Genomic DNA, 13,177 nt, shown 5'->3' with positions numbered 1-13,177 from the left:
GTGGGTAGGTTTACTAAACCTGGCTCATTGATCGTTAGAACTTGGAAAAACCTGTTGCTGAATGATTGGAGCTTTAACTGCTGGTTTGACACTACCCCAGAGATCAGTTAACATAAACCAATGTGGCTTTTGTCATGTGAGTCCTGTTAGAATAATTTCGGGAAAAGGAGGTAGATAAGTTTTTCTATTTAAATTTAGTTCTTTTTTTGTTAGTTCTAGCTAGGGAGTGACTGCCACCTATGTACTTTTGTTATTAATTAGGGTAGTTTATGTTGGGCGTCAGATACGCTGAAGTTTGCCATTTTATTTCTACATTTTCTGTTTGATAGTTAGTTTAGTTGGGTTGGGGTTAAGTTATTGGGGTTGTTTTTGCTTTTGATTATTTCTTTGTTTTGGCATCACTCCGTTTTCTCCTTCTTCCCCATAATTTCTTAAGTCATTTTCTTTAGTGACTGCTAATCTGCACCTCTCAAAATAAATTGATTTCATATTGAATGTCATTGCCTGTTTCCTGATCTTTTCCATGCATGGTTTATCAAGCACGTAACATTTATTAGTTAATAACTTTAGGGGATGAAAATGGTTAGATACACTGTTGCTGGAGTAACCTGTGATCGTGGAGCAGGTGATTATTGGGGGGGGGGGTTGAATGGCGGTTGACTTTGAGCTTGCTTATTGTTTAATGAAGCAATTAGAATGGCTGATTTTGATCTGAATAGGTTTGTTAGTAGTCCGACGATCAAGCAACTGAATAAGTGTAGAAAGGATGATTTGGTTCGTGTTGCTGATGAGTTCGCACTGACTCACAAAATTATTTGTATTGCCCATACTGAAAAAGTTCCTTCTATTTCTCCTGTTTTGAAGGACCAGTCACGTTTTAAGTCTACCAGTACAAAAGTTAGGGAAGAGAGAGTGTTTTTATTGTTACAAAACTGGCCATGTGATTGCTTATTGCCTTGCTTTAAAACGCAAGAAGCAAAATAATCCTCCTAAAAGTGTTGCCGTTGTAATGACTATTGACGTGAATGAAATTGAAAATCATGAGAAAATAGATGTGGGCTATTAACCTTTTTTGATGGAAGGATTAGTTTCTGCTGATACTCAGTCTACAAATCAGGTTTAGGTGACAATGGCTATGTTTACATCCACCCAAATAATCAGTTTGTAATCAGATTAACGGCTCAATCGGATTGAAAAACGTACATATCAACACATTAATTGATCCGATTGAGCTCGACTGGAATGAAATTTCGATCAGATTGAAGAGGATGGTTTATTCCTCTTCTAATACGATTGACAGTACATGTAAACACTCAATCAGATTGAACCACGAAACTGAAAGAAGTGCGCATGTGCAATGACACAGAAATAACGTAATGACATATGACGTGCAGACGGGAGGCTCTTCCTTTTGAATAAATTGTTGTATGAATGCATGTCCTGTCATTATAAAACTCTCCTTTCACTTGGCAACTGTGAAGTGAAGTAGGACAACCTTGTTTTGGATACTCATCCACAGGCAACCTGTTTTGGGCGCGGGGAGGGGCTTTTTTTTTGCGTGATAAATATGAGCAGCACAGCACAGCCAATTAAACCAAAAAGTGTGCAAGTTTAACATAGCCAATGTTGCATGATACAGGTGCGATGCAGACGATCGTGGCTAAAGATGCGTTTCTTTTTTCTGATTAAACTTTTTGTGGTAGCTATGTTTTAGTACGAAGTATTGGAATGGAGACTGTCAGAGTTCCTTTACATCAGATTAATTTGCGATCCGAGTTGTATACAGGAATGTGTAAGGTCGGGGTGTGTGAAAATTTGCCTGTGTGTGGGATAAAATGTATCCTTGGAAATGATGTGGCTGGTGGGAGGGTTACACCTTTCTTAGAAGTTTGTGACAAACCTGATATGTCTGATTGTCTTGATGAAATGTCTGAAAGATTCCATGAAGTCTTTCCTGTTTGTGCAGTGACACGAGCAGTGACTTGCTGATGCAGATGATTTGGCTACAACCTTTATGGCATCTACTTTTGAGCATGGTATTCTGATGGCTGATGAAGGTGAGGCAGATGGAAAAAATGATTCCATTTTGAATGATGTGAAGTTACCAGTAACTCGTGATAATATTGTTGCAGCTCAAGGAGCCAATGTTACCCTGCATAAATGTTTCTCTTCTGTTGTACCTTCGGAGTCAGAACGTGAGAGAAAAGCTGCTTACTATGTGTATAACAGATTGCTAATGGGTAGATGGTGCACAAATGTCTTGGATGATTTTGAGTGGTCTACTGTTAATCAAATTGTTGTTCTGGTGTGTTACAGACAAGTTCTTTGGCCCATGATCATGCTTTGTCTGGACACCTGGGCATTAAGAAAACGTATAACCGAATTTTGAAGCACTTCGTTTAGATTAAAGTCTGATGTAAAGAAATATTGCAGAACTTGTTGTACGTGCCAATTTTCAGGGAAGCCGAACCAAATAATTCCGCATGCACCATTTGCTCCTATACCTGTGATGGGGGAACCTTTCGAGCACGTCATTGTCGATGGTGTTGGTCCTTTGCCTAAGACCAGAGCTGGGAACCAGTACTTGTTAACGATAATGTGTGTGGCGTCATGTTTTCCGGAGGCGATCCCGCTGCGGAAAATAATGGTTGCTGTAATTACTCGTGCGCTCGTGAAATTCTTTTCAGTGTTTGGGTTACCAAGAATTGTACAAACTGATCGGGGTACAAATTTTCTGTCAACTTTTTGCTTAAGTGTTAAAGACTTTGAAAATTTCTCAGAGTCGCAAGTGTGTACCATCCAGAAAGTCAACGGGCATTAGAACAATTTCACCAGACGCTGAAATATATGCTTCGTAAATACTGTATGGAGACTAGCAAGGATTGGGATGAGGGCACACCCTTAGTTTTGTTTGCTGTTAGGGTAGCAGTACAGGATGGCCTGGGGTTTAGTCCTGCTGACCTAGTGTTTGTACATACTGTCAGGGGTCCATTAAAGATGCTTAAAGAAGACATGTTATCTCCTGAGATTACTGCTAAAACGCCTGTGCTGGAGTACGTGAGCAAATTTCATGAACGTTTGCATCATGCTTGTGCAATGGCGAAAGAATCATTATCAAAAGCGCAGGCAACTGTGAAAGATCACTTTGATCATAATTCTGTGTTATGTCACTTTAAAGAAGGAGACCAAGCGCTACTTTTTTTATTTTTATTTTTATTTTTTTGCCTGTTGTTAGTTCAACTTTGTCTGCACGATTTTCAGGTCCGTACAAAGTGATGAAGAAATTGAGTGATACAGACTACGTAATTCGAACACCTGATTGCAGAAAAAAGTCTTGTGTATGTTATGTCAATATGCTAAAGGTGTATTGCGCTAGAGAGTCATCACAAAACGCTGTGGGTTTAAATGAGTTAAATGCTCATTCGCCTATTGTTACCCTTACTTGTGAGGTCATTACTGATACTCCTGATGATGAAGATGATGTGATGATAGTTCGGCATACAAATCAGCAATGTTTTGTTAGGCTTTTCTCTACACTCCAAATTAAATAAATAAATACAATTTAATTAATTAAAAAAACTCTTTAAAAATCGGGGGCAGAGTATGTAAATTCAATTATGATGTATTCTTAATTTTGCACTGCATTGTGTTTTAGGTTTATCGGAAAACACATGAAAATTAACCATGATTTTATTACACTAACCTTTTAACCATATATTTGTAGTTAAACTGTGGGTTTAAAAAAATGACAATCAATCCATGGTTACTGCACTTTTACTAGTAAAACCATTGTTAATGTAAGAGAAAATTAATTTCCTGACAGAAAAGTACCAGTACATTTCACTCTTTTTTTCCAAGTATAATCATATGCTACAGTTACACAAATATCCTTAAATGTCAAATTTACTTAAAATGTCTTTATGAATGAAACCATAAAACATTTTAATTCTAAAATGGAAGTTTCTGCTGTGAACTTGACTACTAAATATATAAGTGCTTCAAAGTAGCCAACACTACTATTAACATGTAGTACTATGAAAGATAATAAGCAAAAGAAATGTAATAATATAATACTGTTCTTCATTATGTTATGTGCAGGAAAAAAACAGGAACTTCTGTAGGTGTTTACGCTGTGCTGTTGTAACTTATCAGTGCTGCACTGGTGAGATTAGTTTGCGCGGCGCTGTCAGTTCGGTGGCACTGGTAAACACGTCCTCTCTGTGCTATCGAGTCGGTTGCGCAGCTCGATTCATTGAGCCGCACCGATGACAGGTCAGCGCGGCGCGAACACTTCAATACCGCGTTGTTTCGTCCCACTTTCGGTGTATTTGGCTTCCCATAGTCTTGCTTTCCCAGCGCGTGCACACGTCTCTCTCTCTCTCTGTCTAAAACATGTTGCTTCTCTAATTTTACATGCAAGTATAGCCAGAAGAAATCACAGCACAGCTATTGTCTTTATCTTATGTGTATTTGATTTTATAAGACGACAGCTTGATTATCAGGATTTCTATGCAGATTAACGTCTTGGAAGGGAAAGCTGCTTATGAAGTCTTAATGGGTCGCGTTTCAGTCACTATTTCATTTTCATTCTGTTGTCTGACAGCAGAAAAAGTAAAATATATCAATGAAAACAGTTTTATTGAGAATTTAGCTGCATCAAAATACAGTATGTGGGCACAGAGAAGCAAACAAATGTAATAATAAATGTACATTTTGCATGTTCAGAAGAAGTTAGCTACCCTGCCATGCGAAAATGTAAACAGGCTTGTGTAACTAAATTGCTCAGTGCAAATAAAAATAATTAATGGGAACCTGGTATTTTTATGTTCTTTTTTCATGTGTCTAATAGACATGAACAAGTTCTCTGAAAAACATATATGACCTTTGAAACATGTCTAGTCTTTATGCTCTATGTTGAATATGGTTTCACCAATAATAAAAATACATTTGCATAAAGCATCCATATTTGTTCATGCCAATGTTGATTAGAGTATTAAAAACTTGAAAAGTATTAATTTAAGATACATTTAGAACAAATAAAAATTAAGTTAACTTATGACAATCATGCAATTAATCACAATTAAATATTTAATCGATTAACAGCCCTAATATGTGTAATTAATGAAAATGTAAGTGACATACTCAAGTTGGAAGTTGAAACTTTAAACACATACAAAAACCATTAAGACCAACTGACTTAATGCACAAACGCATTCATTTTGAAAAACTGTTAATGTATATCAACAGAATAGCCTTGGTAAAATAGGGTAGGTTTGAAGAACATTTTAAAATTATAGGTACAAAATCAACTGGAATACTCAAAATAACTTAAAAATAGGATTTTTTGAAAATGTAGAGCACCAAAAGTTTCTTTCTAAAATCTAAATGCAAATCCTTTTTCCCCTCTGTAAATTGGAGTGATTTTTTTTTTATTTTTTTATTTTATTTTATTTTATTTTATTTAGGCACATGCTTAACCAACAGAAAACACGAGGCTGTGTTAGTTCATGTAAAACATTAACATCTAAAATAGTGATATGCTGATATTGGCAAAAACAAAATATTTACCTAAGCCTTCAAATTCAGGCCTGGTCAAAGGGACTTCAAACCTGTCAACATGTATTGGGTTTATTGGAGGAAAAAAAAAAAGTATATTTATTTGCGGATGTGGTATTAAGGTCCCAGTTGTTCTGGTGGTTTCGTCTTTACCATTACCACCTAATGAGTCCAATCACACTAAATAGAATGAAATCTCTAATATCTAATTAAGAAAATATATGAAATTTGTTTCTAAATGTAACTTTGTTAAAGGGGTCATATGATGCTTAAAAAGGACATTATTTTGTGTATTTGGTGTAATGAAATGTGTTTATGCAGTTTAAGGTAAAAAACATTATTGTGTACATTATTGTGTCTCCTCTATGCCCCAACTTCTGAAACGTGTCGATTTTTTACAAAGCTCATTGTTCTGAAAAGCGAGGTGTGCTCTGATTGGCCAGCTATCCAGTGCATTGTGATTGACCGAATGCATCAAGCGTGTGACAGAAATGTTACGCCCCTTATCATATTGTGATGCCCTGTTCGGCCGGATCGACAAGACATAAACATAAAAACCATTATAAACGTGATAAAAACATGATTTCTAGTCATGTCCTCTTTTGGAAGGCAAAAACAAAGTAGTTTCGCTTTCTCAATGAAACAGCATCACACACCGCGGCCTAGAGTAAGCGGAGGCAGGAGGCCTTGATTAAGCAGAGGCGGGGCAGACTTGAGAACGGCCCAGCCGGTGGATTCGACAAAGGAGCTTGCGGCAACCACATGTGACGACCCTGGGCTGGAAAGCCAATCTGGTGATCCACAGTGCAACGTTGATGTATTTCCTCAGCGACCAGCACGGATCAGCTCCAGGCATGACAAAGTGGATATCGTCCTCTTTTGGAAGGCCAAACAAAGAAGTTTCGCTTACACAGTGAAACACAGACAGCGTCTATACAACATTGCGGCGGCTGCAACAACAATACTACAATGAGAATAAAAGGTATGCCTTCTTTCTTTGCATAAACATCTGGGCAGTGTTATGCAAATCTTCCCACATACTGACGTAGACATGTGGGGTCGTGTTAGAACGAGCCACTTTAGTGGGGTGTGGACAAGTATTAGCTTTTATAAAGAATATCTCTTTGGATTTGAGGCTTTAGTCTTTGCAACTTTACAGATCTTCTTTATGCACCAAGATCTTGTAACACTCCAAAGAGAAAGGAAAAATTTAAATCGCATCATATGACCCCTTTAAAAGATTTATTTGATTGGTTTGATATAATCAGATTGGTGTCTTCTCAAACATGGTAAATTCCCATCATGCCTTTGTGTAGAGCTGTTGTTTGTTTCCATACTAAAGTCCAGTCAAAAGCATCTTACAATTATGCAAAAAATAAATAAATCCTTTACATGTTGCAACTCTAAATGTTATATTAAATAGTTATAAAAAAAAAAAAAAAAAATCCTTATCTCTGTGAACTAAATCTTAATTCACAATTAAAACTCCAAAGTCAATTTAAAGAGCATTACAGGTGTCCATACTGTAGATAATGTTAAGCCAAGAGTTGCATGCCATTGACATAGCAGTCGTACAAAAAAACAAACAAACAAACAAACAAAAAAAACGAATCTTTATGTAATGTGTCTTAATGTATGTCTCAGTGATGCTTTGTACACTGAAAACAGAAGACGGCCAGGTACTGAACCCTGAGGTAACCCAGCGGTTATTTGATGTATTTTTATGACTTCTTTCCCACATATCCTGAAACACTTACAAAAGAAATCTTAATGCAACATCATAAATGTCTTTACCGTCACTTTTGGTATATTTAAAATGTCCTAGCAGAGTAGAAGTCTTAATTTCTTAAAAAAACAAAAAACATACTGACCACACATTTTTTGAACGGTAGTGTGCATTGGGTGCACTGGAATGTTGCTGAGCTGTTGTTTGCTTCGACATCAAAGTCCAAACAGCACTTTACTTAGCACATTGCTAAGATGTTGTACATTTCTACTTAGCATGAGCATGAATAATGAGCAGCATATCTGTTCAGTAAAACACTACACTTAGCTATATGCTATATGTTATTAAAGTTCCTTTAATTTAAGTGCACTATAATAAGAGAGGTATGTTTGTGACCTTGTTTTTATCTTATTCTCCAGTTAAAAATGTTGCAATAATCATTACCAAAGCACAAAAAGAAATTAGTTAAGTACTAATTATAGTACTAGTTAAGTACTACTAATAATAATAAAGTTTTTCAAAATCATTTTACAAATGATCATTAACATTTTGCTCCACCCTCTTCCGTTCATTTAAATACAGGCTTCATGATTTTGGTTTAATATAATCAAATCACTGTCAGCGTAAACATGGTAAGCTTCTCTTATTGTTTATGTTTAGTTTAATTGTATTAGATTTTAGGACCGTTAATAGGTCGTTTTCAAAGTTACTTGCAGGATTAATTAAATGTGTGTCACTTGCTTGTGATATTTTATACTTTTTAAGCTTCAATGATAACTACATTTTGCCATACAAACAATAAATAAATTAATATTAATTAATAAACAATACATTAACTGCAGCACTTAGCACATGTATAGATTATTAACACTGGATCAATGTGTTTGTTGACTGTGAAGAGGTCAGTTGTACTTGGTTTGTTTCTGTGTGCTGTCCTTCCTATGATCAATGCTGCGTGCTTCACTGTGGGACGCAAAACAACAGGTATGAACTGTCCTTAACTTTTATTGCATTACTAAAAAGTATGTCACATTATCAAGGTTTTTTTTTTTTTTTTTGTTTTCCTGAATTATTTCTCTAATATTTAATAGATAAGTTTTGCCAGGACACGACAGATAAGACATGGCATCCTACTGGATCTGTTTGGAGGAACAGTAAATGTTTAGACTGTAATTGTTCTTCTGAGTCCATGAGTTGCTGTGATGCGTAAGTACATCATTTTTACTTTGTAGTGACATCACCATTGATTTCCACATTCAAAACAACTCAAATGTGTTACAATGGAAATAAGTGGGAATAATTTTTGGAGCATTTAAAAGAAATGTGAAGTTCATAATTTATATTAAAAAAAATAAATAAATTAATAAGCACTTAAAGGTTTAGTTCACACCAAAATGAAAATTACCGCATAAATTACTCACCCTCAAGTCATCCTAGGTGTATATGATTTTCTCCTTTTAGACGAATCCAGTCGGAGTTATATTAAAAATTGTCTTTGATCTTTCAAGCGCTTTAATGGCACTCAGTGGGTGTTGCAGTCCATCAGTCCAATAGAAGTGAAATTTGTAAGAATCAAAGATCAAAGACAATTTTTAATATAACTCTGACTGCATTCATCTGAAAGAAGAAAGTCATATACACCTAGTAGAACCCATTTTTGGGTGAACTAAACCTTTAATCGAAAATGCTTTAAGATCAAAGGCCAACGGATGTAAGTTAACTTTTTAAGTTTAGTTTTAATTAATGTACAGCTCTGGAAAAAAAATTAGACCACTGTAAAATTATCAGTTTTTCTAGTTTTACTATTTATAGGTATGTGTATGTTATTAAAATTTTTGTTTTATTCTATAAACTGCTGATGACATTTCTCCCAAAATTCAAAATAAACATTGCCATTCAGGACATTTATTTGCAGAATATGTCAGCTGGTCAAAAAAACAAAAAGATATAGTCTTTTTCAAATCTCATCTCAGCCTGGCTCTTCTTTGCTTCTCATTAATGAAGGGCTTTTTTTCTTGCTTTGCCCTGCCCTGGGAGCCTGTTTCGAACCGTCGTCACCATGCACTTCACCCCAGCTGCCGTTTGCCATTCTTGTTATTCTTTTTCTCACTCAAAACTTTTCTTTTCAACTCTTTTGGCATGGTCATTGGTTATTATTTGATTCCATATTACCTTGGAAGTACTGCTAGCACTGTTTTTGCCATCCAGCTGGTCCTATCGCTGGTCCTATATTGACAACAGCACTAGTTTTTATACTTGTCCTCATTAAATAAGATTTGGTTCAGGTGATCCCCTAATCAGTACTTTATTAAGCAGAATGAGGTATGCCTGTGTTGGAATTCAACCGACCAGCAATGGAATGGCTGCCATACTGTACACATAAAGATGCTGATTACAGGAAAATCTGAAATGTGGTCTCTTGTGGCCCTGTCCACAAGAATGTGGGTATTTTCAAAACCGCAACTTTTTCTATGAGGTTTGGCCGTTCGTCCACATGCAAACGCAGCGCCACCCAGACAGCATGCATTGTCTGCCCAGATCCGGCCCACATCCGGCCCGCATGGATTTCACATGGGCCAGATGTGGGCTGAATCTGGGCCGACACTATGCTGCTGTCTGGGAGGTCACTGAAACCAAACAAATTTGAAAACTCCTGCCATGGTGAAGATTTTCGGTTGCAGTGTTATCTTGTAGGCAGCAAAACCGGAGATTTTGGCTTGTGATCGGAGCATGCACTGTGATCTCAGCCTACTGGAACTTTTTTCAGGTTTCTGATTGGCCAACATGGCTTTATGGTTGAGATTATATCACCACCCACTGGCTTGGCATGCTCTTGACAGTGCTTCATAGCATGCTTTTGCGTTTTCATGTGGATGGAGATTTTTTTTTTTAAAACGGAAGATGGAAAAACTCTGTTTATAAAATACCCGTGTACGTGTGGACATGGCATTATATTTTTCCAGAGCTTTTTGTATATTTTGTGACAGAATATCGGACTGATAAAACACATAATAATTCCTTTTGTTTTGTTTTATTCATGTAGAATGCAGATGCCTATTAATTATCCTGACAAGTGCCAAGTGGAGTATGATTACACTACATGCACATTTGAGGTGTTTGAGAAAGTTCCCTGTTCTTACACTGGCAGTGTTCTTGGTAAATGACAGCCATGAATAAAGAAAATAAAGCCATCTTCTTTGTATTATCTGCTGATGTAAAGTATAGTAACCTGTGTTTAATTTGAATAACAATATACATGGGATCATGTCAAAATGAACACAAAATGTTGGTCAGTGTGAATTGGACAGGCATTTGGGCAATGTTGTTAATTGCATTTTAGGGCTGTAACCACCATAGACATTGCAGGGGATATGTTCCCCCTGTAATTTAATTTACAGATACATAGATTTAAATCATAAATCATATAAATTGAATAATATAAACTGATGTAAATTCTAATTAAAAGTTTTATTTAATTTAAATTGTACAGTTGTGTTTATATAATTAAAACAGAATTAATACAGTTTGTTGGCTTTTTTTTTCTTTTCATCAGCACAGACCCTATCTTGACACTTCTTTAACTCCAGATGCATGTCTGTCATGTCTGAAAGGCAGGGTAGGTGATTTGGTTCAAAAACATTTTTTTGTAATGCTGGCTGAAAGTTTCTTCTCATCCTGCAATCATTAAGTAAAGTGGTCTAAATGTATTTATTTGTATTCATATTGTCTGTGAAAGATGTAGCACCATAAAATATTTGTCCAATCATATCTCTCGGTCCAAAGGCTACCATAGGCTGTCCTACTGCCTGTCAATGTACAGTATGTCAAGTAAAGTCAAATCAAGTCACCTTAATTTATGTAGTGCTTTATACAGTACAGATTGTGTTAAAGCAGTTTTACAGTATTAACCAGGAAAATAGTGTCAATAATGCAAGAGGAAAAAAGTAAACACTCAGTTTTTCAGTTAAAGTTAGTTCATTATTGATTCAGTGATGTCATCTTCCAGCTCAGTTCAGTTCAAATAGTGTCTGTGCATAACATGTCAACAATACTGCCAGAAATTAAGTGTCCCCAACTAAGCAAGCCATAGGCAACAGTGGCAAGGAACCAAAACTCCACCTGTGACAGAAATGGAGAAAAAAAAACCTTGGGAGAAACCAGGCTCAGTCCCAGCATGGCGTGGTTTGAATCCAGGCTGCAACACAAGTCAGACTGAGCAGAGGACTCATCTGGTTCTTGTGTTCTTGTCCCGATGGCCATCTAGTTGATGAGGTCTTCGCAGGGGATCTGGTTCTCTTCTAGTTGACATGGTCTCCGCTGACATCCAGGGCTGTAGAGGTCATCTCTAGGTGCTGATCCACCATCTGGACAGATCTGGGTGACTGCAGTGACTATCTGATCTGGATACAAACTGAATCTGTGTGGCTGCAGTGACCTCGGAATAAGAATGAAAAAGACTAATATTAGCGTAGATGTCATTCGTCTTATGATGTAACAAATACATTGGGTATTATGGGAAGTGTTTCCAGTTCCAGTTTACCTTATTAATGTAGCCTACATTATATTCAGGGCTGATCCAGCCTGGCTGGCCGGTGCATAAGCCCTGTTGGCCAAGGCCGAGGTGGTCCTGCAGGGTTTCGACAGATGCGCTGCATGGGCCTTCAACCCCAGGGCAGACGTCAGACACAAGAGAGCAGCGACTGCCTCCCCCAAAGGGGGGAACTTGCTATAGCCTTTCTCTTCAGTGCCGTCAACGGTGGTGAGAGCCTCTGAAGTAGAGGAACTAATCCGGGCCGAGTAGGGGCTTGTCACATCTTAGTGAGCTGTTCATGAACTGCAGGCAAGAACAGGGTGGGCCATTGGTGACTGGCAAGGAACCAGTCATCCAAGAGGCCATGGACGGGCTCATCAGGAGCGGCCACTCTAAGACGAGGTCCTCCACAGCCTTGGAAAGAAAGTGTCAGCTCCCTGTCCAGTTTCGGCCATGATGATTGTGAGCGAGGAAGGGCTTCGGGCTCTTCGCTGAAAAAAACTCATTCCTCTGTGTTCGATGTCGTCAAAGACTTCGAGTTGACGAAGGCAATCTCTTCCCCGGATGCGCCGAAGGAAACCAAGCCACTCGCAGCCAAGGAGGGGCATTGGTCATCCTGTGTAAAACACACCGGCGAGACGAGCGGAGACAGGAAAGACTCATGACATCGCAGTGAGAACATGAGCATTCAGTGAACCCAGCCTCTGTGTGGGCACTGCCCATCTGCCTTGTGCAAGGGTTCCCTGCATGAGCCACACTCGCTGTGCGACAATTGTGGCAACGCACACTGGAAATTTGCTCAGAAAATATGCTCTTTTAGTGTTGCCGGATGTTTAATGTATTAAAACAGTGATGTATAAAAACAACTACAGACCTGTGGCTCTAACGTCTGTCATCATGAAGTTGTTCGAAAAACTGGTTCTGGTTTATCTGAAGGAGATCACTAGACCCTTACTAGACCCCCTGCAGTTTGCTCACAAAGCAAACAGTTCCGTGGATGATGCGGTCAACATGGGACTGCACTTCATCCTGCAACTTCTAGACAAAACAAGGACTATTGTGAGGATCATGTTTGTGGAATTTAGTTCGGCCTTCAACACCATCATTCCAACAGCCCTCCAGATCAAACTAACCCAGCTTTCTGTCCTTATCTCTATCTGTTAATGGATCACCAGCTTTTTGACAGATAGGCAACAGCTAGTGAGACTGGGGAAATTCATGTTCACTGGTGCACCGCAGGGATGTGTTCTCTCCCCACTGCTCTTCTCGCTGTACACCAACGACTGCACCTCTAAAGACCCCTCTGTCAAGCTCCTGAAGTTCACAGATGACACTATACTCATTGGTCTCATCAAGGACAGTGA

General features: G+C 38.0%; 1 long non-coding RNA gene across 1 annotated transcript; it reads left to right on the top strand.

The window, feature by feature from the left end:
- The first annotated feature begins 7,857 nt into the window (after nt 1-7,857).
- On the top strand, nt 7,858-10,782 carry LOC109046355. Its single transcript, XR_006160689.1, has 4 exons — nt 7,858-7,914; nt 8,182-8,266; nt 8,374-8,488; nt 10,326-10,782. It is a non-coding gene; the product is annotated as an uncharacterized LOC109046355 (long non-coding RNA).
- The last annotated feature ends 2,395 nt before the right edge of the window (nt 10,783-13,177 follow it).

Source organism: Cyprinus carpio, chromosome A8 (genome assembly GCF_018340385.1).
Source record: "Cyprinus carpio isolate SPL01 chromosome A8, ASM1834038v1, whole genome shotgun sequence".
Taxonomy (NCBI): Eukaryota; Metazoa; Chordata; class Actinopteri; order Cypriniformes; family Cyprinidae; genus Cyprinus; species Cyprinus carpio.
The sequence above is the reverse complement of the archived record's forward strand: the minus strand, read 5'-3'. Positions and strand labels throughout refer to the sequence as shown.